At 48.6% G+C, this 26,104-nt stretch overlaps 1 long non-coding RNA gene across 1 annotated transcript; it reads left to right on the forward strand.

Moving 5' to 3' along the window:
* Positions 1-4,014: 4,014 nt before the first annotated feature.
* On the forward strand, positions 4,015-14,398 carry LOC140590964 (uncharacterized). Its single transcript, XR_011991857.1, has 3 exons — positions 4,015-4,247; positions 9,631-9,781; positions 14,224-14,398. It is a non-coding gene; the product is annotated as an uncharacterized lncRNA (long non-coding RNA).
* The last annotated feature ends 11,706 nt before the right edge of the window (positions 14,399-26,104 follow it).

The raw sequence follows: 26,104 nt of genomic DNA on the forward strand, positions 1-26,104 counted from the left end.
ACAGGCACTCTGTCAACAGCGGGTAGGTTGTTGTCTCTCTGGGTAAGGAGGACATCATCTTACAGCAGTGGTGGGTCTCCATCCATCCATTCATTCAGCCATCCGTCCATTCCCTGTAAGAACTCACTGGTAGGACAGAGTGGGTCATAATCATGGCAACGCCTTCCGAAAGGTTCCAAGCTACGTACTCTGCTGTGACAATGAGTCCGTCTCAAACCGTGAAGGCCCTTCAGTGCTTGTGGTATTCTGGAGGCCTAGCAAAACTTCTGCAGATCTGTATCTGCTATCATTTTGTATGCGTTTAACTTGACTGCTGATGAGTACATTGCAGGCAAGTGTGCAGAAGTTTGTGTCTGTGTGAGAATTTGTCTGAGTAACTTAAAAATGGCAAAGTGTAGTTCTGTATCTCTTTTGAAAAGTAATTTCAGATAATCTGCAGCATTTTGTGGGAAACACAGCAGCTCAGTAGGTGGTTTTGTTGCTCACTGCTCAAGGGTATGGGGGCTTGAATCCCGCTTGCGTGTCCTGCCTGTGAGTGCCGGGCTTTCCTCCTACAGCCCAAAGACAAGCCTTCCCTAAATCACTCAACGTGTGTGAGTGTGCATGCATGTGCCCTGCGATGCTCTGGTCAGGGCGGACCCCTGGCGTGGGCCCCTGGCGTGGGCCCCAGGCTCCCCATGACTCTGAACAGGATAAGTGCTTGGAAGATGGATGGACGGGTGGATAAATTGCACATATTGTGCAAGTGTGTGTGCCTTGTGATCGAATGGTATCCCGTCCAGAACATTCCTCTGTCCTGTGCATGTTGGGACGGCCTCCAGGCTCGGCCTGAGCCGGTGCTGGCTAAGCAGCCATCGATGGATGTTATGCTTAGCATCTATGGAAATACAATCAGGATGTATGTACAGAACGTAGAGGAATGTGACACAACAGAAGGTTCACACACATCTGACCCGGCACGCGAGCCTGGAACAAGGCACACTTTCTCCTTGGACACAGTACCAGCGGTGTTCGTGGGCCGCCGGGCCGGGCCTGTAGAACCGGACGGGCCGCCACCCCGCCTCGCATTATTACCCGAACCACAAACTCATCAATCACGCCTCCCGGACCGGCACGAGTTGGGTTGGCGTGGATGGTCGCCGAGCCAGAAGTGCTCGCCCCCGGGGGGCCCTGCACCCCCACCACCCCGTGATAAATGGGCCCTTTCAGGGCGGCCGACGCCAGGCGGGCTGCGGCACTGGCCCCGGCTGAAGTGGGAGGGGGGCGGGAGGGGACCCAACACCGGCGTGCCCCGTTACACACCTCCCACCACGGCACGCCCACTCTTCTGCCCCAGTGATGGAGGTTATCGTGAGGTCTTCTGCCACGAAGAAAATAACTGATTATCTATCCATCTATTTTGCAGTGCCCTCCCCAGTACATGGTCAAGGCAACATGCAAACTCCACACATACAGCCAGAGGTGGGATTTGAGTGGGTTGTGGGTGTGAAGCCACTCACAGAGCCACCCTTGCCAATCCAAATGGAGGGGGAGGGGTCACAAAACAATGAAAAAAAATCACGTGTAGGAGGATGAAGCTCTAGGAGGAGCCTTCTGTTGGACCCTGGAGGGAGAGAAGCTCAGGGCGTTCAGGCTCTCAGGTGACACTGACACCCCTGACACTTTGCTGGTGGCCCCTAGTCTGCTGGACCTTCACGCGGTGGAGAGAGATGGCCTCTGGAACTCCTTTAGGCTCACCTTGGACATGCTGCCGCTCGTGAACACCCGTCTCCCCCCTCCCGCTCGGCCGGCGTCACGCTTCAAGACACCCCCACTCACCCTTCCCGTCTGGTGCCCCCCCCTTCAACAATGATAAAATGCCTCACAATTAAAGGCAATTCCCGCCAATGACGGCAGCGTTGATCACGGGGAGCTCTGTGGGTCGGCTGTGTGGGGGCCGCGGGGAGCGGGGGGGGGATTTTAATAGAGCACAGAGTCTAAGGAAATAAGTAGTAATAGTGGGCGGTGGTGGTGGAGCAGGGGGGGGCGTGGTGGTGGTGGTGGAGGGGGGGGGCGTGGTGGTGGTGGTGGAGGGGGGGGGCGTGCTCTCACTCCGCTTGCTGTTTTTCCACCTTTCCAGTTCAATTTGCCTCTCTGCCCCCTGCCTGTGCCACCTCCAGGCTGCCCTTTCTCCCACTCGGGGGAGGGTAGTGGGGAACGTGACAAAATGTCACAGGCTAACGGAACGGCACGTCCCCCAGGATGTTGAGGAGGCACGGGTGGCGGATTTCCAGGACTGCGGTGGGATAGCTGAGCGTTTGCAGGCGACCGCCGCCGGGCTGGGCGGGACCCTGGGGAAAGGGTCCATGCAGGATCCTTCCCACGTAACTGCTGGTCAGACACATTCTTCTATTAACGCAGGACAAAGACATTCAAGACACACACATTTTTAAAGGTACAACAGAAGGTCCTGTTTCTGGGATATGAAGTGGAACCCCACGGCCTGTTCTCTAAGTGCTCAGTCATCGGCCCTCTCTATCCAAAGCACAGAGCTAAACCAGGTTTGATGACCACTCATTTAATCTTGGGACCAGGGGTGTGTTCCACAAAGCAGGATATCTCAGTTAGCTGGATTAATTTATGTCATAATCGTCCAATAAGATATTAGGTAAGGAGCATTCCTATTGGACAATCATGACTTCCAGCTACGTTAATGCAGCTACCCTCCTGGTTAGTGGGAACTCATCCGCGATTTGTTTTTATTATCTTTAGATAATTACCCAAACAAATTAACCCCCCCTCTTAAAAACTTGTGAAGGTTTAGGAAGAACTTCACACCTGCGATTTCTTCTGAGACCTTCATCAGATGGTCAGATGATTAAGTTGTTGTCCTGGGGGGTAATCTACCTCCCGCCTCGTTCTGAGACAGACGAGCACTCTGGATGGGGATTCAAGCGAGTTTGAGTCTCCCTGTTTTGAGGATGACACCCAGGTCCCCAAATCCCTACCTACCACATCTTGCTCTTTGCTCTTCACGCCACACCACATATGTGACCAAACCCCCCTCCTCCCACCCAGTGTTGGACTCCAGTAGGGAACAGAGACCGGTGATAATAAAACCATCATGTCCACCCCCCAAAAAGATTAACAATCCACCAAACAAACCATGTTGCACTCATCTTCGCTCTATCTTTCATGGAACAAGCAGCAACCCCCCCCCTCCGACAATCAAAACTGGTGGTGGGGGAGGGGTTACTTCTGTGCCTTTCTTGCGCTAACAACACACAGGTCAACAATGGAAGTGACCTGCGCTTTATTCGTCAACCACAGATGTGCCTTTCAAACACACACTGGGGCTTGTGCCGGGGGCCCTGGTCAGGTTCTCCTCAGCGTCCCAGCCCAATGTCGAATAGGGGAAAAGCTTTTTGTTCTCATTAGATATGGAGGGAGGGGGAGGTGATGAAACGATCCATAAAAAAAACGCTGCGTAACTTCAGATAATTGTTAACAGGATCCGTAAATGTGGCCGATAACGGGAGAGGTTCTCAAACGCAGTGTTTTGGCCGTAATAGAGATAAATGAATGGTCCGTCGTGAGCGCCAGCCCCCCTAATAAAGCCCGCCTTTCCTCCGAGCCCTTTTACAGCTAATTAGAAAACATGTCGCAGACTTCGCCTGGTGTAAACAGGGGCCATCTGAGTTTCATTACAATAAAGAAATCAAATAAACACTCGCCCGGGAACAGTAGTAACTACACGCTTCGTTACAGCGCGACGCCGTTGCAGGGACATCATGAAACACTTACCGGGGCTAATTACCGACGTGAACCCTTTAGGTTCGCTACGATAAATATACAAATTAAAAAAATATTTCCACTAGCGTCCAAAATGAGGGTTCCCCCCAAATCCTTTAAAAAAAAACGAGAACGGTTCCACAAATCACTTTTAGGCGTCTGATCAGGAACTCCAGCTTTCTCTCTTAAAATCGGGCTACTGGTGCGCGATGCCAAGGACGTGCAGGGTCTGGTACAGAGAGGACAATTACTGAAAAGGGGGTAGGGGGGTTCAAATTGCCCGTTCAACATAAACCGAGCGGATCCTGGCCGCGCAGACCGGGCTGGTTAACGTGGCACCCCACCTGAGCCGGAGCTACTGGTGCGTCCCAGGCAGGTGTCGGAACACCATCGCTAATAATTACCGGCAGTCTTTGAAGGAAAACAGGACACGCTGCCTGATTGCGTTTGTTAACCCGAAGACAAATGCTATGATGGTGAGCGCAGGGGGGGAGGCTTTCATTTCCTCTGTACAATACCGCTGGCACCGTGTTTATTGAAACAGCCCAATGTAGTTATTTCAACTATAGGCAGGCTTAAAAATAAACAGACGGGACCAGCGTGGGTCTAAAGTACGGCGGTGGCTAATTAAAAGCACATTGTAATACTGTAAAATTAATGACCCTATTAAAGTGCGGTTAATCCAGTGCAGGGGGAGACGGGCCATTATCAACAAACTCAAAAGAACAGGATGTAAATTATTAGGAGGGAGGGTGCTGGAGATTAATTAGGAGCTTTAACAATGGATGGTCAGCACCTCCCCACATTCAGATTAATCAATTTGACGTTTAAAGAGTCCGATTTTTTAAAAATGCCGAATGATTTCACGCACTGTAAATTATACCTAACACCCTGTTCATACTTACATATGAAATCTTTTTTCATATTGGACTGATTACCACTCTAGTGTAATGGCTGTTTTTGGCTACAACACCCCTGAAGTACAACACAGTCTTTGATGTATTATTTTGATGCTGTTTTTTATGATTTGATCTGACATCTGGCCTGTGATTTTGATGCTGCTTTCCATGATTCGATTGGCTGCCTGGCCTGTGATTTTGATGCTGCTTTCCATGATTCGATTGGCTGCCTGGCCTGTGATTTTGATGCTGCTTTTCATGATTCGATTGGCTGCCTGGCCTGTGATTTTGATGCTGCTTTCCATGATTCGATTGGCCGTCTGACCTGTGATTTTGAAGCTGTTTTCTATGATTTAATTGGTCGTCTGGCCTGTTATTTTGAGGCTGTTTTCAATTATTTGATTGGCCGTCTGGCTTGTGATTTTGATGCTGTTTTCGATGATTTGATTGGCCATCTGGCCTGTGATTTTGATGCTGCTTTCCATGATTCGATTGGCCGTCTGACCTGTGATTTTGATGCTGTTTTCTATGATTTAATTGGTCGTCTGGCCTGTTATTTTGAGGCTGTTTTCAATTATTTGATTGGCCGTCAGGCTTGTGATTTTGATGCTGTTTTCGATGATTTGATTGGCCATCTGGCCTGTGATTTTGATGCTGTTTTCGATGATATGATTGGCCGTCTGGTCCATAATTTTGATGCTGTTCTCTAAGATTTGATTCGCTGTCTAGCCCATGATTTTGATGCTGTTTCCATTATTTTTTTTAATTTTAATTTTCTACTGAATTTTCAATTTTTTTTTTTTAAATGGGTAAATTACGTGACCCATCCATTTTCTGAAGACACTTGTCCTATTCTAGGTAATGTGTGATCTGGAGCCTTTGGGGACAAGGCAGGGAACAACCCAGGAGGGGGTGCCAATCCATTGCAGGGCACAAGGCAGGGAACAACCCAGGAGGGGGTGCCAATCCATTGCAGGGCACAAGGCAGGGAACAACCCAGGAGGGGGTGCCAATCCATTGCAGGGCACAAGGCAGGGAACAACCCAGGAGGGGGTGCCAATCCATTGCAGGGCACACTCAAAAAAATATTCATAAAAGACCCTTTATGATGCGTAAAATAATGGATCCACGATTTCCCTTGTGGAAATCCCAATTTTTTAAAATTGTTTTTGTGAAAATGTACATCTAATTTCCAGTGGTTTAAAATGGGTAAAACACAGCGACAATCGGCCTTGTCTACACTTTTATTTGATTGGTTGCAGAAATACAAAGCTTGCCTTATTACCTAGCAACTGCACGGGCTGTCGATCTGCCGCACGCATCCAAATCCACGTCAAAGAAAAAGCGATTTACAATTTATAATTCAGAGGGGTCAAAATGACAAAACTCTTCTGAATGGATAAGGCACAACCAAAGAGATTTGGGGGATATTGCACAAAGCAGAATTTCCCAATTAGCTGGATAACTTAAGCCAAAGGTGAAAACTGTCCAATAGGAGGAGAGGTAAGCAACCTTCCTATTGGACAATCCTTATATTTGGCTATCTGAATAATGAAAAACACTGGCCACTCGTGTTTTGTGTCCTTCCAAAATTTCAGTTAGATATGAAGGAAAAGCAGCGCTGGAAAATCACGCCAATGCAAAGCGGCACCAGTGTTTTGTATTAAACCAAACGCAAAAATCTAAATAAATTACTTAAACTTTAAATGATCAAGCTTGGAGTGTAACATTTTCATTGAGGGACAGTAGGGACGTCTGCAGGCAGCCAAAGGAAATGAGAGATACGCATGGAAAAGAGGTGAGAATATCAGTGTTAGGTGGTCTGAATTCATTAAGTTAAAAGGTTTAAAATATATATTTATTATAACATTTTTTATTATAATACATATAATACATATAATAAAGTTTTCATTGCTAAGTATACCTTGGGATATATTAGGGTTAAGTTTTATAATAGATTATATATAATTAGACAATATATATTTACTTGTTAAAGTTAAAAATCTGTATCTGCATCTGCATCAGGACAAGGATAGATAAGAGAGACAACAGAGATTCCGACCTTGATTAACCTAATATATTTGCAAAAAATGGTGTAATGCCCCAAAAGTTGTGGTTTTTTCACAAATCAAAGGTGGCAGCCCTAGCAAGGCCATGCAGCCCAACTACACCAAGCAATAATGCACAATAACTCATCAACAGTGTGGGGGATGTTGTGTATGCAGTGTGGAATCTATGACAGCCGCAAAATGTAAACATATATATGTTAAAATAAAAGAAAAACACACGATATGTCTTTTGATTACTTTGTGTGTGTCAATCTTCAAGTGTCGTCTTGATTTTTATGGTTTTGTTTAAAGCTCGTTCATTTATCTGTGCTTCCAGATGTGTTGCATTGCCTATGCATGTACTGTACATTTCCACGATTAAGTCAAATTTCCATGAATAGCTAACATTTCCCTTTCACAATTGATTTATTTGGAAAAATACAGCACGGGGCCGTGGGTTTTTGATGAATAAACCGAGCTTAAGCATTAAGTTTCAGCATTGTCCAAAAACAAAAGCAGTTTGTTTGACAAAGGTTAAAGTCAAATGCCGTGAAATAGCCTTCGTCTGCACTAAAATGACTTCATACATGATGCCGAATTTCCTGACAGTGCAGAAAATCTCTGGCAGAGTAGATATGGAACAGGCCACAAAATGTTGACGGGAGGATCAAGCGGGCATTCGGAAAATGGCGCCCAGACAGGAAGTGATGGATGGGTGACAGTCAGAAGGTGGGGGGCCGTGGAGAAGCAGAGAGACACAGGTAGTGCACACACCCACAAAAAATTGTCTACCTCTCTGTATTTTGTGGTTTTTTTGGTTGATTTCCCCTGGTGGGTCGTCATTGTTACTAAGCGCTCGAAGAAAGCAAACAGAATGCTTGGATATAAGTCAAAGACATAAGTCAAAATGAATAATGCTGAGATTCCCAATGAACACCTAATGGAGGGGGAGTAGAAGGTCTAACTCGCAGGACGCCGGCCGTTAATGTCCTGCTACACGAAAGGAGGGCGGGGAGCTGGAATCCCATTCCCAGTGTCGGAAAGAGTGGGATGACGCAGTGCGGATAAGACTTATAATGATTTATATAAAAATAAAACACAGCAAGGAGAGGACTTGTGCATTAATTTACATCTGCACAGCGTAAAGTTTTCCAAGCGTTTATGTGTTAAACACCCCAGTGAGGGGCCTGGTATGATCAACCACATATCAAATCAGCATCAGAGTCACAGGCCAGACAGCAAATCAAATGATGGATTGATCAAGTCGACAAAATGAATGAAATAAATACGGTCGATGTTGTTGACATCCTGCGTGCCCAGACATTTTACTAGTAGTGTATGAAAACATTCAACTCCTTGGCTGGGGCCATCGCCATGGAAACCCCCAAAAAAGGCATCGGCATCCACATGTACCCGGAGGTGCGAGGGGTGTGTCTTCATGGAGACCTTGACAGAGGGGGATTCCACGCTAAAGATGCAGACCATGAACTATACCTAGGTAGGGACCTCTGTGCATAGGAGGTCTGCTAAGTAACGGAAGACCGTTTCTGACGACATGTGTGGGCCACGGCAGAGGCTGCGGACTCCGCGCTCCTGAGTTTGCTTTCCGTAGTCATGGGTCCTGGCCGTTCCGTCATGGTCTGCGATGAGGCAGATCCCCCCCCCCCCCCTTTACCCCCTGAGCGGTAGCTGACGCTGGCTGCCTGCCATCGTGTCACAGACAGCCGGGAGACCCAGGACTCCAGTCTGCCGAGCTGTCAGGACGTCGCCTCACACAGTCACTAAATTCAGCGCCCCCCCGCCTGGAAAAGCATGGGGGCTCACCCATCACCGAGGCCCTCGCTCAGCCTGAACAAAACCAACCGCTCCGGGGCCTGGATAGAGGCGACCTCTCCGGCTCCCGGCTGCTACAAATTACCCGATTAAAGAGCTTAGGAGTATCATTTTCAGGGGCCCTGATCCGGGATTGAGCGAAGCTGTCCGACTGTCGACCCGTCTGTCGCCATCGTGCGTGATGGACAGCCAGGCAGGGATGGGCGGGCCACCATTAAGTCACTACTAATCAATCACCGAGCTCAACGACAGGCACACTAAGTCATACCACCAGCGAGGACTGTAATGACACTAATAATTGTGGGGGGGGGGGGTCGAAGAATTTGAGGCAAGGCGTAGTAAAGTACATTCCCATAGAGTCCTGACGTCTTGGGGTAGTAAAGGATCTATGGTTACACAACCCCCCCACCCCCACCTCACACATGTCATTCCATGGGGTCGGCTATGCTGACTGTCAGGCTGCCGCTGTGTGACAAAGCCTGAGAGGGTGACATCACCGTCTCTGCCCCACCCCCAACCATAACAAGATCCTGGAGACTGGGAGGGAACTGTCAACGCCATGCGTTGTGCTACTTAATTTTTGACAGACACGACTGCTGTAGCTTGGAGGAGGGGGCCTCTGCTTCGGGGAGGGGAGTTATCATGGGGCCCCTCATTTACGTCTCAGCAGGAAATACGAACATTTACGTGAAAGATGCAAAGTGTCTCCCAAGACGTACGATGACATCACCCACGATGGTTTCAGAAGCCTTGCTTCCCCATCATGATTGCTAAGCCTCATGAGCTGTATCTTGTGGGATGTGTCACTGTGGGATGTGTCTTGTGGGATGTGTATTGTGGGATGTGTCACTGTCTGTCAGGCCCAGTCTGTCACCATTACGCTCAACACTTGTCACTTTCCCCAAATCCTGCCTCCTCTTTCTCAATCACATTTCGCAGACCACAAGCAGCGGCGTTCACGCAAACACAGACCAAGCCGCGTCACCACCGTTTATGCTGACCGCCGCTAAACTTTTGCCTGCGGCTCTGATTATGAATTATTCCATTTAAGAAGATCCCCGTTTCCCCTTTCGAAAAAGTGCGGGAGAGACGGTGGGGCGAGGCGAGCAAGCGGGTCTCCCATCAGAACCGGCCCGGATGGTATGCTGACAGCGCTGGGTGGAGGGGAAGCAGCCACCCTCCTAGTGAAAACAGGAACGTCACGACTCAAATGGCTGGCACTCTACGCAAGTATGTGGTACAGTTAACCCATCAGCGGGCGGGGGGGGGGGGGGCGTATGGGCAGTATGACACATGTAAGCACTGGATCCTGTTTAGCACCGTTTATTTAACATTTAAGAAGCAGCCCATGTCTCAGGAACGGTGCTCATATGAGCTGTGGAAAAACGTCAAAAGAACAACAAGGTGCATGTCGCCTAGCAACCGGGCCGGTGACCTCCGACACCAAAGCGAACACCTTCCCGGCTCCCTCTGGCATCCTGGAACACTGCTGCCGCTCACGGTCCCCCTTTTCGGTCATAAATGACTCACGTGTCAATTACTGACCCACTACAATAACACCGCAAGACGCCTGACACTTTATTGGATATAATGTAACTGTAAAACGTTCAAATAAAACAACCTACTGCCCTTGTTTTTTAACTGAGCGGGACACACACAAACAATGGTTAATTTCATGACACCAATTCACCTAAAAGGTGCAAAGCCCACATACATGGACCCAGAGGGGGGATTCGAACCCACAGCACTGGGGGTGTATGGCCACCCAGCCATCCAGCCACCCACCGAGCCGGAAGGCCGGCCTTCTTTTGTTTATCTCTGTATTGTTTATACGGAGCTTTTCTTGGTGTCGCTTTTTACGGCACGCAGACCCAGCAGCGTACTGAGTAAGAAATTCCGTGTTCGAGCTGACGCTTGTCGGCTCTCATAATAAGCCGCACACAGACATCGGAGCGTGAAATAGCACCAGAGAAATTACAGGTCTCTTAAAGACACAATTTTAGTAACTTGTTCCTGGGAACCAGTGCCATAAATATCTGCATTATGGAAGAGTGTGGACATATTAAAAATAAGAGGAGACAAACTCGGACTTATGTTCTGAACCGTAGGCCACAGAACAAAGAACAGGAAGTAGAGACAGTCACCAGGACACGAACGAGATCCAGTCCTGTAGTTTGCCTTTAAGTCGAACTTCTAGGTAGGTTGGAAAAATAATAATGCATCACATAACAACAATAATAATAATACAGTAATAATAAAAGTAATTCCACTCAGTGACAAAAAAAGTTAAGCACCCAGAAGTAATGGTCGGATTTGGATGTTGGTACATGTGCAGACCAGCGATGGGCATGTAAATGATTAGATTTGCAAGGAGCTGGCAGGTCTAGTCACCAGACACAGAGGACGTCTCTTAGAGGCATTAGACAGCATTAGCAGCACTTGACGGAGTTTGATACGGTTCACACTGTGGGTTTGCATGAAACCAGGTGGTTTTATCGTACAATTGTCCAGCATGTGGGGCATGCAGATGTCACAGTCATCCACTGTTGGAACCAATGCCCACGTCGTGAAGGTTCCAGTCGCCCAAGACAGACCACACCGAGGGAGGATTGCTGTAACGATGCTATTTTTTCTTTTTTTATCAGACATCTAATTTTTTTAGGTTTTATTCACCTGACATGTTTCGACGTTCGCTGTCGTCTTCCTCAGAGTGTTACCGGATGTTATCTGTAGCTCATAAGTTATCAGCTGATGTTCACGAAGGCGTGACCTTCCCGTCTGGATTGACGGATCGGTCACGCCTTCAGCTGTCTGTTCGTCCCCTGTAGGATGTCACTCCAGGTGTGTGAGAGCATGTATGTATGTACAAAAAATTCTAAAAAAATCTAAAAAAATTAGATGTCTGATAAAAAAAGAAAAAATAGCATCGTCGTAATTACTTTAAGACATAATGAATATAATTGAAAGAGGATTGTTGTATTTTGTGCTAAGCATTACAGAACCCCATGACATCTGCGCCTGCCATCCTGACACGAGTATTGGACTCTCTACAACACCCTGTGCCATCCCACACCAGTCTCGATGACTGGCATCAGCCGGACTATGGGTTCACCGTCTCATGCGTAGGGTATCATGGTGTGAGGAGCCATAGGGTATGACATCATGGTGTGGGGAGCCATAGGGTATGACATCATGGTGTGGGGAGCCATAGGGTATGACATCATGGTGTGGGGAGCCATAGGGTATGACATCATGGTGTGCGGAGCCATAGGGTATGACATCATGGTGTGAGGAGCCATAGGGTATGACATCATGGTGTGAGGAGCCATAGGGTATGACATCATGGTGTGGGAGCCATAGAGTATGACATCATGGTGTGGGAGCCATAGGGTACGACTTCAGGTCATCTCTGGTAGTGACTCAGGGTACCCTGACGGCACAGCGCTACGTCAGTGACATCCTGCCTCCGCATGTCTTACCCCCCCGAAACAGCACCCTGGTACAGTCTTTCAACAGGACAACGCTGGTCCACACACAGCAGATGTGCCAATGGACTGTCTGTGTCATGTTGAGCTCCTCCTGTGGCCAGCCAGGTCCCCCAGTATTTCCCCAATCGAACATGTGTGGGATCAGCTCAGATGTCAACTCAGACACAGTGCCAATGTGCAGGATCTCGAGGGCCAGTTATAACAGCTGTGGGCCGACTTACCGCAAGAGAGGATAGAACGGCTGTACGACTCCCTTCCACATCATATCACGGCATGCCACACCCTACTGACATGGGGCCAGCAGTGTGCCCATACCGCCAACTCTGTTGTCTGTTTCATCTTATATTATAATCCTTGCGATACAGTCACATGACCTTTCACCACGTGCACATATGGTTCTTCGCGGTACCTTTAGCCTGCGAACCACTGAAGTCACGTAATGTTTCCATGAGCGTTACAGTGTGTGTGTTCGTTGTTACGAACCATCGTAATATAACCTTCGTTTTTTAATATAATAGGCTTTATAGCAGTCTGTTCGTAAGTATGAGTTGTCTGGAAGTCGGATGTTCTTAAACCACAAACTGCCTGTACAACACAAGAGGTAGAAGACAGGAAGCTTACAGCCAGCAGCAGCCGCGGACACAGGCGTGTATCTCACAGTTAAACCTTTCACCTTGGGATGCATTACTTGACAAGCCTAGTGAATAAAATGTGAAAATCAACCTTTTTGGCCAATCAGATGATACTTCTATTATGAGTGTTTTTTGAATCCCCCAGAGTGGCTTAAGTTGCATGTCCTAAACCGCTGTGCTATGCGCTGTCTCTTTTCAACACCAACCTTACTATGCACTGTCTCTTTTCAACACCAACCTTACTATGCGCTGTCTCTTTTCAACACCAAACTTGCTATGCGCTGTCTCTTTTTAACACCAACCTTACTATGCGCTGTCTCTTTTTAACACCAACCTTACTATGCGCTGTCTCTTTTTAACACCAACCTTACTATGCGCTGTCTCTTTTCAACACCGACCTTGCTATGCGCTGTCTCTTTTTAACACCAACCTTACTATGCGCTGTCTCTTTTTAACACCGACCTTACTATGCGCTGTCTCTTTTCAACACCGACCTTGCTATGCGCTGTCTCTTTTTAACACCAACCTTACTATGCGCTGTCTCTTTTTAACACCAACCTTGCTATGCGCTGTCTCTTTTCAACACCAACCTTACTATGCGCTGTCTCTTTTCAACACCGACCTTGCTATGCGCTGTCTCTTTTCAACACCAACCTTACTATGCGCTGTCTCTTTTCAACACCAAACTTGCTATGCGCTGTCTCTTTTTAACACCAACCTTACTATGCGCTGTCTCTTTTCAACACCGACCTTGCTATGCGCTGTCTCTTTTCAACACCAACCTTACTATGCGCTGTCTCTTTTCAACACCGACCTTACTATGAGCTGTCTCTTTTTAACACCGACCTTACTATGCGCTGTCTCTTTTTAACACCAACCTTACTATGCGCTGTCTCTTTTCAACACCAACCTTACTATGCGCTGTCTCTTTTTAACACCAACCTTACTATGCGCTGTCTCTTTTCAACACCAACCTTGCTATGCGCTGTCTCTTTTCAACACCAACCTTACTATGCGCTGTCTCTTTTCAACACCAAACTTGCTATGCGCTGTCTCTTTTTAACACCAACCTTACTATGCGCTGTCTCTTTTCAACACCGACCTTGCTATGCGCTGTCTCTTTTCAACACCAACCTTACTATGCGCTGTCTCTTTTCAACACCGACCTTACTATGAGCTGTCTCTTTTTAACACCGACCTTACTATGCGCTGTCTCTTTTTAACACCAACCTTACTATGCGCTGTCTCTTTTCAACACCAACCTTACTATGCGCTGTCTCTTTTTAACACCAACCTTACTATGCGCTGTCTCTTTTCAACACCAACCTTGCTATGCGCTGTCTCTTTTCAACACCAACCTTGCTATGCGCTGTCTCTTTTTAACACCAACCTTACTATGCGCTGTCTCTTTTCAACACCAACCTTGCTATGCGCTGTCTCTTTTTAACACCAACCTTGCTATGCGCTGTCTCTTTTTAACACCAACCTTACTATGCGCTGTCTCTTTTCAACACCAACCTTGCTATGCGCCGTCTCTTTTTTCCCTTTTCAGGAAAGCATTGGAAACAGCAGTTGATTCATTTAAGATAATTAAGGTAACTGTGGCATTAGAGGTGAAAAAAAGAAAAAGAGGAGGGAAAGCGATTTACAGCAAAACTATGACCAAAGTTTTTGGCAATCTGTCAAGCAGACTAACTGCCAGCCCCCAGATCACTCGCATCTTGACGCCCTGCCACCTGCTTGCCATCCTGTCCTGTCGCAACACTCACAATATCTGCATTTTGTTTACATTGTACTCTGTTTACATTTTTATTGTCATGATTGTACTTGTATTTATTGTCTTATTGCATTTGCCTTAATTTCTATTTGTGTTTCATTTCCGTTTACCGGTAAAACATGCAGTGTAAGATTTTCATTGTATAGTGTTCACTGACTGCCTACTGTGTAAATGAAAGTAAGCTCTTGAATCTTGAATCTTGAATTTCTCTTGTCTCCTGAAACCTCTCTGGTAGCGAAAAACAGGAACAGTCAGACGACAGAGTGTCTGAAATGAAAGCACAGCGGGGCTGCTTTCGAGGGGGCTGTTTACTGTTAGGATCTGCCGTGGCGAGCCAGAATGTTCCGGATCAGCCCATAGGAACCCGCATCACACAGTCACTGGGGAGCTGGGAATTGTGAGTGGTCAGCTTCACTCGGTTCGGGTTTGGGTCCTAACCCTCACCTTTAACGTGTGCGATGGCTTCACTCGGTTCGGGTTTGGGTCCTAACCCTCATCCTTAATGTGTGCGATGGCTTCACTCGGTTCGGGTTTGGGTCCTAACCCTCACCCTTAACATGTGCGATGGCTTCACTCGGTTCGGGTTTGGGTCCTAACCCTCACCCTTAACATGTGCGATAGCTTCACTCGGTTCGGGTTTGGGTCCTAACCCTCACCCTTAACGTGTGCGATGGCTTCACTCGGTTCGGGTTTGGGTCCTAACCCTCACCCTTAACGTGTGCGATGGCTTCACTCGGTTCGGGTTTGGGTCCTAACCCTCACCCTTAACGCGTGCGATGGCTTCACTCGGTTCGGGTTTGGGTCCTAACCCTCACCCTTAACATGTGCGATGGCTTCACTCGGTTCGGGTTTGGGTCCTAACCCTCACCCTTAACGTGTGTGATGGCTTCCCGGCACCTTCCCTTTAATTCAGTTCCCTTTAGTTATGCTGCTGTAGTCTGCGGTGGATTAAGACGCCGCAGGACGCGGGACGCCGAGAGCGTAAGGACCTTCTTTAACACCAAGCATCGCAGGCCGGTTCCAGCCTGTCCTGAATGTTTATGTCACGGTGGCCAATCTAGCGGAACCTGCCCATGATTAAGGAAGATAAGGGAAATTAATTTGTGGAAATCTGATTAAAAGTGGAGGTGGGGGGCGGGGGTGGCAAAATTGCAGCCATCAAGTGCTATTTAAGAGTAATGTTGGTGAAAGATTTCTGCGGAGGGACGTCGCTGTGTTCCCAAAAGCCTGTCCTGTCCCCCCCCCCCGGCGCTGATGTATTCCGACAAGGACCATTTGTCCCACTGCACGTCTGAAGGGAAAAGCAGCTATAATAAGGCAGTGGAACAAAGCGAACGGCACACGACTGTGACAGTGGCGTCGGCGCCGCCGGGAGCCAATCAAAGCGCCCATTCATGGCACCTCCAGTGGCTAATGTGGCCGTAATTGAGACCCAGTCATTTGTTAGTGCTCCGTTAGCAATAATAGCACCCCCCCCCCCCCCCCCAGTCTGCCGCCCCCCCCCACCCTTAGTAATAATCGCACAATAATGCACATTTAGGGGAAAGTGCCGAATCGCTCAATCTCGCTGAGAATGAGCCCTTGTCTAAAAAGGCGGCAGGGTGGGGGTGTCCGCCCCCCCCCCCCCTCACCCGTACGCCAAACGTCAACGGCAGGGTCCTCCGCTAACACTTAGGAAACCCCAGCTTTAGGGACCGGGAAACATAACGGCGTAGATAACGACCGCAAGGCTCGTATCAGATTTTACAGCAAGCGATAAAAATGTCTCTCTACGTTCCTTTAAAGCGTTTAAAGCAGAGTTATAAACTTTCCATTGGCCTGCATTTTCGCCCAACCTAATCACCCAAATGGCCAAACCCCTCGACAACACGAATCGCGATTTTAGTCAGTTTTACAGACCTTGTGAGGCACCCTCCTATAGTCATGGCTCGCTGGAGATCGGTCACACACTGGCGGGTGGCGCAGAGCGGGCAGGGGGTCTTGACCTTGCTGGAGGTGGCAGTCTGGCCCTGATGGTAGACAGACGCCCGGCACTGACACCGCGTGTGAGGCCCCTGAGGGCCCACCGGACTGCGCTACACGCCTGTGTTATTCCACAGCTGGGGCCTGAATCGGCAGCATGGCAGATCATTTGTTAAACCCACCCCCCACCCCCCTCATTTTCAGGTAATTTCTGATTCTCAGAGACTGGGAGCCCCTGGTATCCACACACCTTTATGAAAGCTCTGAGACTCCCCACCCACACGCTGAGATTCGCTGCTCACACGCTGAGACTCTCAGATAACACACTGAAACTTGTTGGTCACACGCTGAGACTCACTGGTCACGTGCTGAGACTCCCTGCTCACACTGACACCCTCAGCTCACACACTGAGAGTTGGTGATGTCCTACACCCCCAGCTCAGGATTCCTCCATATGGGTATGAGCTCTACCCCCCTCCCCCAGCCCACAACTCACAGCTGGTTCTGCTTGTGAAAAGATTCAGAACTGACCGTAGTTGGATAAGATTTTAGAAAGTGAAAGGGAGAAGAGCTCAAAGTTGCTCTGCTAAGGAGAGACTGAGGATCTCAACATGCCTCTGAGAGCCTAACAAGTCCATTTCAGAAGCAAGGTGTCATGTCATTACTTCACTGTCCTTTATGAAATGTGAATGGCATGGATTGCAGCTTAACATGATTTTTCAGGTCAAGGTTCCCCTAAGGTTATAATGCCCCCACCCTACTGGGATCTGAACCTGCAACCTTCTGATTGTAGCTCCGGCTGCTTAGCAGAGGTGGATATCTAGTTCCATCTTAGACCCCCCCCCCCCCCCACCCCACACACACACACACACAGTCACACACACACAGACACACACATAGTCACAGACGCAGTCACACACACACACACAGACACACACATAGTCACACACACAGACACAGTCACACACACACACACACACAGACACACACATAGTCACACACACAGACACAGTCACACACACACACACACACACAGACACACACATAGTCACACACACACAGACACACACACAGTCACACACACACACAGTCACAGACACAGTCACACACACACAGTCACACACACACAGACACACACACAGTCACACACACACACACAGTCACACACACAGATACTCACCCTTTACTCTATGGAGCTCATACAATACAAACAAAGAAGAAACAGAGGTGGTGGGGATGCGGGGACCCACAGGACAGACACGTGACAGAGGAGCCCCCCCTCTGAAAGAAAGGCTCACGTGAAGTGGTGTCAGAAGAAAGTGGGGGCCTGTTTTCTTTTCATGTGCCTTTCTGTGAGCCCCCCCCCTCCCCCATTATAAATCAAGGCATCAGGCTGAAGACAGTTTCATGACATCACGCACGGTCAATTTGCAGTGCTGGCCTGCCTTTTGATTAGGGCAGTAAATCTCCCCTCTACCCCCATCAGCCATCGGGGGGGGGGGGGGGGGGGGGGGGCAGACAGTGCTCGCCATGCGTTGCTGCTTTGCAGGAAGGCGACGGGCCCTGACAGAGCCCAGATGGAACCGTGATTTCCTGCGAATGTTATTTGGGTAACGTTTACCATCAGGTAATATCCAGGATTCGGAAACCCCCACCGGCCCACCCCTCACCCCCAATCTTAGACCTCACTCATCTCCCAGGAGACCTTGGGAAAGGCCTCCAGAAGGCGCCAAGACTTTCTAAAGCATCACGTCTTTTGGGTCCTGTAGGTACCGGCGATTGACTTTTGGGATTATGGCCCTGGAGCGGCTCTGCTGTGGGGCGTCTGAAGTGAGTCCAGCCGTATTACAAAATAAAAATATAAATATGAAATGATAACTGAGTAATGAGGCCCAGCTTGTGCTGCACACGCCAGGAGTGTGGCTGAGTGAGATTACAGCCCAGTCTGAAGTGTCAAGATCTGTTAAGGTAATTAAGAACACATAATGGGCAATAGGGCCGACACACTGGATAGTACGGTAACCTCATGCGTCCCCCGTCCCCCCCGCTCGGCTCTGTGTGCAGTTTAGGTGCCTGTAAATTGCCTTTACTGTGTGACCATGTGCCCAGCGATGGACTGGTGCCCCTATACAGGACGCTGCCTTTGCCTGCTCAGTACTTCCCGGGATACTGGGTCTGTGATGTGTGGAAGATGGTGGGAAACCAGTGACATGTTCCCAGTGCCGTCTGCCTCCAGCAGGTCCAATGACGGCCGGACGCCTTATACCTGCTACATCGTTCGCCTGGTATAAGGTTCAAGAAGTGATCAGAAACCTGTGAGGGTATGTGTTGTATTTACATGGTGATTCGCCATCTCTAAGTGTTCAGGTACTCAAAGCCTCAATGTTTCTTGACGAGCTTACAGAGTTTTTGGTAATCGAATTCCACGGATCACTTCTACAACACAGAGGCTGGACCCCCACAGCAAAGGGAAACCCCCCCCCCCTTCACCGTCAGTGGCAATTTTCCCCCAGCAACCCCGAGTACGGAGCTGGCTAATGATATTGCACAAATTGTTATATAAAGGGCTCTTTCCCCAAAACATAGGGAATAAATATTTCTGTGTGGTTTTCTGTAGAGCTGCATGATTCTATACCCTCTGATCCGGCCAACGGGGGTAATTTGGGGGGGCGGGTGGGGGTCATGTATCCTGATAATCCAAGCAACTGGTTAACTAAACAAGCACTGACACTCATTTCAGTCACCATCACACTTTCCCCCCCTGACACTGAAAATGCCTCTGAGGACACAAATCAGTTCCATACCCCCCCTCTGCAGGACACCGTACTTCTGGATATCGGGACGTCGGGTGGATTAAAATTCCGCCTGAGCTCTGGGGGCCGAATCCCTCGTCTCCAGTGTCAGAAAATGATCCGAAATGGGCCCTTATTCTGTGCCATTACTGGTTAAACATAAACAGTGCCTGGGGCAGGTGGCCACTGCAGTCTCCCACTGCAGAATCCCATTTGGATGCAGTTAAGTGTAATATGGGATGTCACAGCCAAACCCCGCTTCTAACATAACTGCAACTCTGTGTTTGTTTTGCAGATTAATTGTGGCATTTGGGGTTTTTTTTTTGCCGCATATTTGTGAAAAAACTAAATCAATAATAGAAATTTGGTGTAACCTAGATGTTTACTCAAGCAGTTAAGCCAGCTCTCTCCATACCCCAAGCAACTGGAAGGGGGTCTTTTTCATACTGTGGGTTTATGGTTCCCACTACTCCCAGCGTAAGGCGGACGGAGCGGCTCCGAACACCGGTTTCAAGCCGAACTAGTGGCAGCGCCGGAAAAGATGATCGAGGATCGAGGAGCATCGAACGGGTTCCCTGCATACAGAGAGACAGTGAGATACATCAGGTGTGATTTTAGTTTGATTGGGGGGGGGGGGTCTTTTAAAATAATCCTGATCAAGTTCAGCCACCAGTGAGTCCCAGAGCATCCAGAATGTTCTCACTCCATCCTTCCTCCATCTTTCTCTTTTTCTTTTGCTTTCTTCGCCCCCCACCCACCCGTGCCTTTTGAAGCCTTTATCTCTCCTGTTCCTCTTTCACTCTGCATTCTCTCATCCGGCCTCCTTCCTCCCCCCCCCCCCCCATCGTTTTCTTTAGAAGGGGGGGATGAAGGGGCTCAGATCCTCACACCTGCTCAGTGTCCCGCCAGGCCCCCGGATTCCGGTGAGACGCTGAGGAAGCCACAGGGTCCCCAACCCCCCCCCCCCCCCCGCCACACACACAGACACCGCCACACGCATACGTACCCCCACACACGTGCTTTTTGGCTCCAAGGCACACGTATCTGGGCAGCTGCGGGTCCGGGGGTCTGACACGGAAGCGGGGACAGGGGGCCGGAGGGACTGGGAGAGAGCGAGCGGGACCGAGGCTGAGGGCCTTACACCTGCTCTCCTTTAAGCCCGCAGATGCCATCGCCATTCTTAACCATCTTCAGTGAAATATGCTTTATTTGCATACCAAACGCTGCCCCCCGATGGCGCTCTGCATGCATATCGCGGCTCTGCAAGCTGTCCCATTTCACCCAGGACGCTTGGCCGGCCTTCTGTGATGTTTAAACTAAGTTCCGACGTCTTCAATGTCCAGCGGGTGGAATCTCCATAAAAGGTTGATTGGGAAGGAGCGGATCTCTGATTAATGTCACCAGGAAGTGAGCGGAGCCCAGAGGATGAGATGCACAGGGAATGAGACAAAAGTCTAGATGAAAAGATGTGTTTCAATAGCCAGAAAGTGGATAAATGGATATTCATATGGCTTTTCTCCTGTCACAGGACAGCCAGTGGAGCTGAGATTGATAGATGATTGGCTCAGACCAGTAAGTAGAGCACAGATAAAGATTAAAGTACCAATAGGACATACATAGAAAGATGGGTTGCAGGGGAAGGAAGCTTATTTGCATGGTAGTGAGAGAGTTAACCAACTGGGGGGGCATCGAGGTGGACAGACAGCAAAGCTGAGCACCCCCCCCCCTCACCCAGCCAATGTGTCTTTTTTCAATCAAATTGTGATAGTAATAGTGATAGACTGATGGACAGTGAAGAAAAAATAATATCACATAGAGTGCAGACTATATAACGCTTGTTGCATTTTTCAGCATATTGTGTTTTTTTCTAAAATATGTCCTTTTTATATGACTTGCTTTTAATTGCTCTGTAGCTGCAAAGTGAAATACTTCATTTAAAAAAATTCCTGCTAATTAAAAAATATATTGAAACTCTTTAAGAGGAATTTTGAGTTATAAGTTGCAAGCGTGGTTCATTTTATCCTCCCTCATCCTGTTGACCTCTGTGACCTAAGCCATGCAGTATCAATAACTGCTGTTTCCTTACTAATGTATCACTTAACTAACTGCTTCATTGTATGATATAACTTTGCCTTCATCCAGTTTGACCAGTTCACCCAGTGAATGTACCACACTTGTACCCAGGTGAGATCCTCACCTATGGATTGTTAGTTTTGCTATTATCATTTTTTTCCCTACAAAATAGATTCTGCGCTTATTAATCCAGGATATTAAAGGCCCCAATGTACTTGTTTTTTTCCCTCTCATTTTTAATACATGCTTCCCAGACCTCCTGCTCCTGTTCCTGTTCCTGCTCCTGTTCATGCTCCTGTTCCATCTCTGGAAGTATCGCCTCCCAAAGCATGGATGCAGAAGCTCAGGTAACAGCTGACCTGCCATTAAAAACGTCTCCCGCACCCATCCCCCCCCCCCCCCCTCATTCGGACCTCGTGGACAAAAAACACGCTTCGGCTCGCCAGAATCCAGGCGAACGTGTTCATAAAGCCGCCAAGGCAGGAAATAAAATGTAAAAAATAAGAAAGAACTCCCTTTCTCGATGAAAAATACCCTTTCAGCGTCAGGCTGCTCTCCGCTCTGCTTTAGAGGAAGGTGACGTTTCCGTGGCGATCCCGTATCCCAAAGGAATACAGAAACGACATAAACACCATTACATTTACGGTCGTGAGGGGACCAGGTCATCTCCCAAAAATATTACAATGCTGTATCATTTAATATATAGATTTTTTTTCTAAATGTGTCACAGGTCTCAGTAACAAGAGAAGATGTTTATAACGGTCGCACCATTTTCAGCCGTGATAATTAAGGCCTGTTTGTCATCATAAGGATGCAGAAGGGGAGGGGACAGATGATGTCGGTCAGACATCATGCGTCAGAAAACTGGTCAAAAAACACATTTCTGAATGTTGTTAGTAAATCCCCCATGAGCGTGATACCGAATTAAAGTGCAGGTCTTGTAAACAAATTAGACGTCTCTCAGCACAATTTTGTAATGCAAGTTGGTGGCCGGTTTAATTACACAACGTTAACTTGACATGGCTTCGCCAGACTCAGACAGATAAATATCACCGAACAGAGAAACATTCTATGTGTCACCTCCAAAGTACACATTTTCAGTCCAGAGTGGCTCCTTATCGACCCACCTAAAGTAAATAAACAGCTCCTGATGGACAAGTTAAAATGTTTCATTTAGCTCGACTCTCATAAACAGATTCCGTTTTCGTGCCTGACGAGGGTTTATACGTCCAGCCACTGTACACTTCGTTCTCTCTTCGGCCAGTCGGACAAAATCCCAGCCTCTGTTTTTTGAGGCCGTTCGGCCTTTTCTGGGATCCTTTGGAAGTCTACTGAGGACTGCCATCCTGACTAAGGTCCACAGCATCTCCCTGAAGGAATCACCCACATTCAGAGTATAGTTTTGTCGGGAATTAAAGTCTTTAAGGGCACGCGATGAAGATGGACGTAGAAGCTCACCGAGGAATGCAGAACCTTACTGGAACCCCCAGTCATGTCGCTGGGGCAGGGACCCCGAGGACCACGAGGCTGAGTGTCCCCAGTGACGGGGTGTTCAGCCTCCCCAGCTCCCCCTCCAACCCCCCACTCCCCATTTCCACATCTCAAAGTGTATTAAAACTCTGCCATAAGCTTCACGTTGGGCATTTTCATACATATGTTCAGTGCCATTCGTATTCATGCATATTCATGCTGTGGGGAATGTTATTTTGTCTGGGATAAAATAAGCAATTTAGGAAAGACAAACATATCATTTTTATAGATTTATCCCTATCTGTCTAGATCTAGTGGTCTGTCTACAGAATATGAGCGACAGATCTCACACCATCTAAACTAAATGAACAGAAAAGTGTCCAACACACATGGAATGTTTTAGTTTGCTACACAGTATCTGGTTGGTTAATGTGGATTTTGACAGATATCACCACAGATATCAGCCCCCCCCCCACACACACGCACCATTCTCACCCGTCTGTGGTCCCTAGCACCTCGCAGCCTGGAACAGATCAGCGTAACATAATGCTGGAAACTGTGATCATGTGCCTGGGCTGGAACGTAGACTAAATCTCCGCTTCCAGACTCCGTGCACATCTCTACATCTCTACACCGGAGGCGTGATCCGTGGTTCATCTCCTGCTCCCTCACTCCCGCTCTCTAAACAAATGGATCTCCGGCAGGTGGAATGAATCAACACCTGTGTCACCCACCTGGGACAGCCCCATCAACATCTCACACCGCTACGATAGTGTGCATCACAGTGTAATACAAGACGACATCCTAAGAATCCTTCCTTAGAAGCTCTCTATCCCTCAGTCTCCATCCAAATGGCCCCAAGAAGGAATCAATGTTTGAGATCCTGTTTCAGCTGCCTTGTGTTTACATGTGAGGCGCAATGCTTCACTAATGTAGTGTCTTTTCTAAGCAGAAGTTCATGAAGTCATGCTGTGTGAGTCAGAAACAAAATCATGGTCTGGATTTGTAGCTTCTGGATCTGAAATGCACAACGCTGCAGATGGGACACAGGGATGAGTGTATGTCCATTAATGAACCTGAAAATTAACTTGAACTTGAAGCAAGCGCCTATTTAATTTAGAGAGACAAGGAGGGATGTAATGTGAGAGTGTTTAGCTCGTAGTGGGGGGGGGGCAACATATCAAATCAGCCGCCTGCACGGGGGGCGGGGGGGGAGCCTGTAGCGCCCCACGTGGGCGTCCCAGAACTCAGCACGTGTTTCTGGTTGACTTCCACAGCTCCTTCCGTCAGCCTCGCCTGCAGCAAATGCCCTCCGAACCCCCCCCCCCACCCCCCGCTCATATGGCTCTCATCTCCACCCTGTCATTCCCGACGCCCGGGGTCCCGGCACCGTGGTTTTCTAATGGAAACAGAGCCGTGTGACACGCATGGAGTCCTTCAGAATTGGTTCCAGAACGATCTGCCACTCCATGGCAATAAGTGCAGTGTGACACGCTCCCTGTCTACACGCAGCATGTGCCGGGGGGGGGGGGCACATTTTAAAGAAATGCAAGTAAAACTATAAATGTTTCTGGAGGTGGGGCCTCGGTCAGGTGAACATGGAGGAACCTCTGGAGAACCTCTGGAGAACCTAGCCATCTGTTACGTGACAGAGGGCCACAGCAGTCCAGCGGGAGTCACACAGTGATGCTCGGCGCCCGGGCGGAAATGTGGCGTCTGCTTGCAGTGTGTCCACTGGGGCTCAGAGACACATGGACGCTGTGAAACTAGCCTCTCTGTCATCACCCCCTCCGTGTGTTTAACGTTACTGATGTGTACAGTAGCCATGACTCACAAGCACCTGTTCTTTATAGTCCCCCCACCGGAAGGGCTGCTAGAGAGGCCCAGGAAAAGGCCTCATCAGAAACATATGATCCTCTGAAACCGGGATGGAGACATCTACTGCCCCCCCTCCCCCCACAGAAAGACACCCAGGTCTGAAGACAGACCGAGGAAAACATGATTCATTTTGTTCAGAGCAGCAGAGCAATATGGCTCCATGTTCTTGAAGTGTCTTGTAGACTAAATGTGTCGTCTTGCAGCTCGCAAGAGACCTAAGACAAGCCTCTCGCCCTTCCTGTTCTGTGTCTCTGTGTTACGGGAGCACTGACCTTTCCCAAAGGGGCCCCGCTCTCAGCGAGCTGTGTCTCTGTGTTACAGGAGCACTGACCTTTCCCAAAGGGGCCCCGCTCTCAGCGAGCTGTGTCTCTGTGTTACGGGAGCACTGACCTTTCCCAAAGGGGCCCCGCTCTCAGCGAGCTGTGTCTCTGTGTTACAGGAGCACTGACCTTTCCTAAAGTGGCCCGCTCTCAGCGAGCTATGTCTCTGTGTTACAGGAGCACTGACCTTTCCCAAAGGGGCCCCGCTCTCAGCGAGCTGTGTCTCTGTGTTACGGGAGCACTGACCTTTCCCAAAGGGGCCCCGCTCTCAGCGAGCTGTATCTCTGTGTTACGGGAGCACTGACCTTTCCCAAAGGGGCCCCGCTCTCAGCGAGCTGTATCTCTGTATTACGGGAGCACTGACCTTTCCCAAAGGGGCCCCGCTCTCAGCGAGCTGTGTCTCTGTGTTTCAGGAGCACTGACCTTTCCCAAAGGGGCCCCGCTCTCAGCGAGCTGTGTCTCTGTGTTTCAGGAGCACTGACCTTTCCTAAAGTGGCCCCGCTCTCAGTGAGCTGTCTCTCCGTACATAGACCGGCACCTATCCACATGCTGTCAACAAGGGCAGATGGGAGGCCAGGGGGTGGTAAATGTGAGGGTGGTCCGGAGGATGGTTCTGAGCAATCTCTTCCGTACAGCCTGTCATGCTTTTAGTTGTTGGCAACACGGCCTGTTCAGTTTCACTTGCTTAAGGAGCAGAAGGACTAAAGGGATGGTTTGAATCTCAGCAAAACCATGAAAATCCATACAGGCTAATTCAGTTTTCATTCCATTTGGGTTTTTCTCCACTTTTAATAAATGCTCTCTTTTCCCAGACACCTGATGACATGTTTTGTAAGTTGCTGGAGTAAGCAGTTTAGATAAGAGAGATTCAATTTATTGATCTGAAATTCCTGAAATAATAATAGATTTCTGACATAATAACATGGAAAAAGGACATTAAATTTGAAGCCGCCGAGTCACAAACAGTGCTGAACATGTGAGTCATATTAGGTTGAATGCCAATTACTGGTATGTGTCAGCTGTAAGAGAGGCTGGACAGTCAGCACAGCTAGCAGAGCGCGAAGAAGCCAAAGATTCAGTGCCTGAACTGCAGCGGCACGGCTCACAAGAAATGCTAAATCGTTTGTAAAATGTATCAAGTGAAAGCAACATTAGTCATTA

The sequence above is a fragment of the Paramormyrops kingsleyae genome, chromosome 5, assembly GCF_048594095.1.
Source record: "Paramormyrops kingsleyae isolate MSU_618 chromosome 5, PKINGS_0.4, whole genome shotgun sequence".
NCBI lineage: Eukaryota > Metazoa > Chordata > Actinopteri > Osteoglossiformes > Mormyridae > Paramormyrops > Paramormyrops kingsleyae.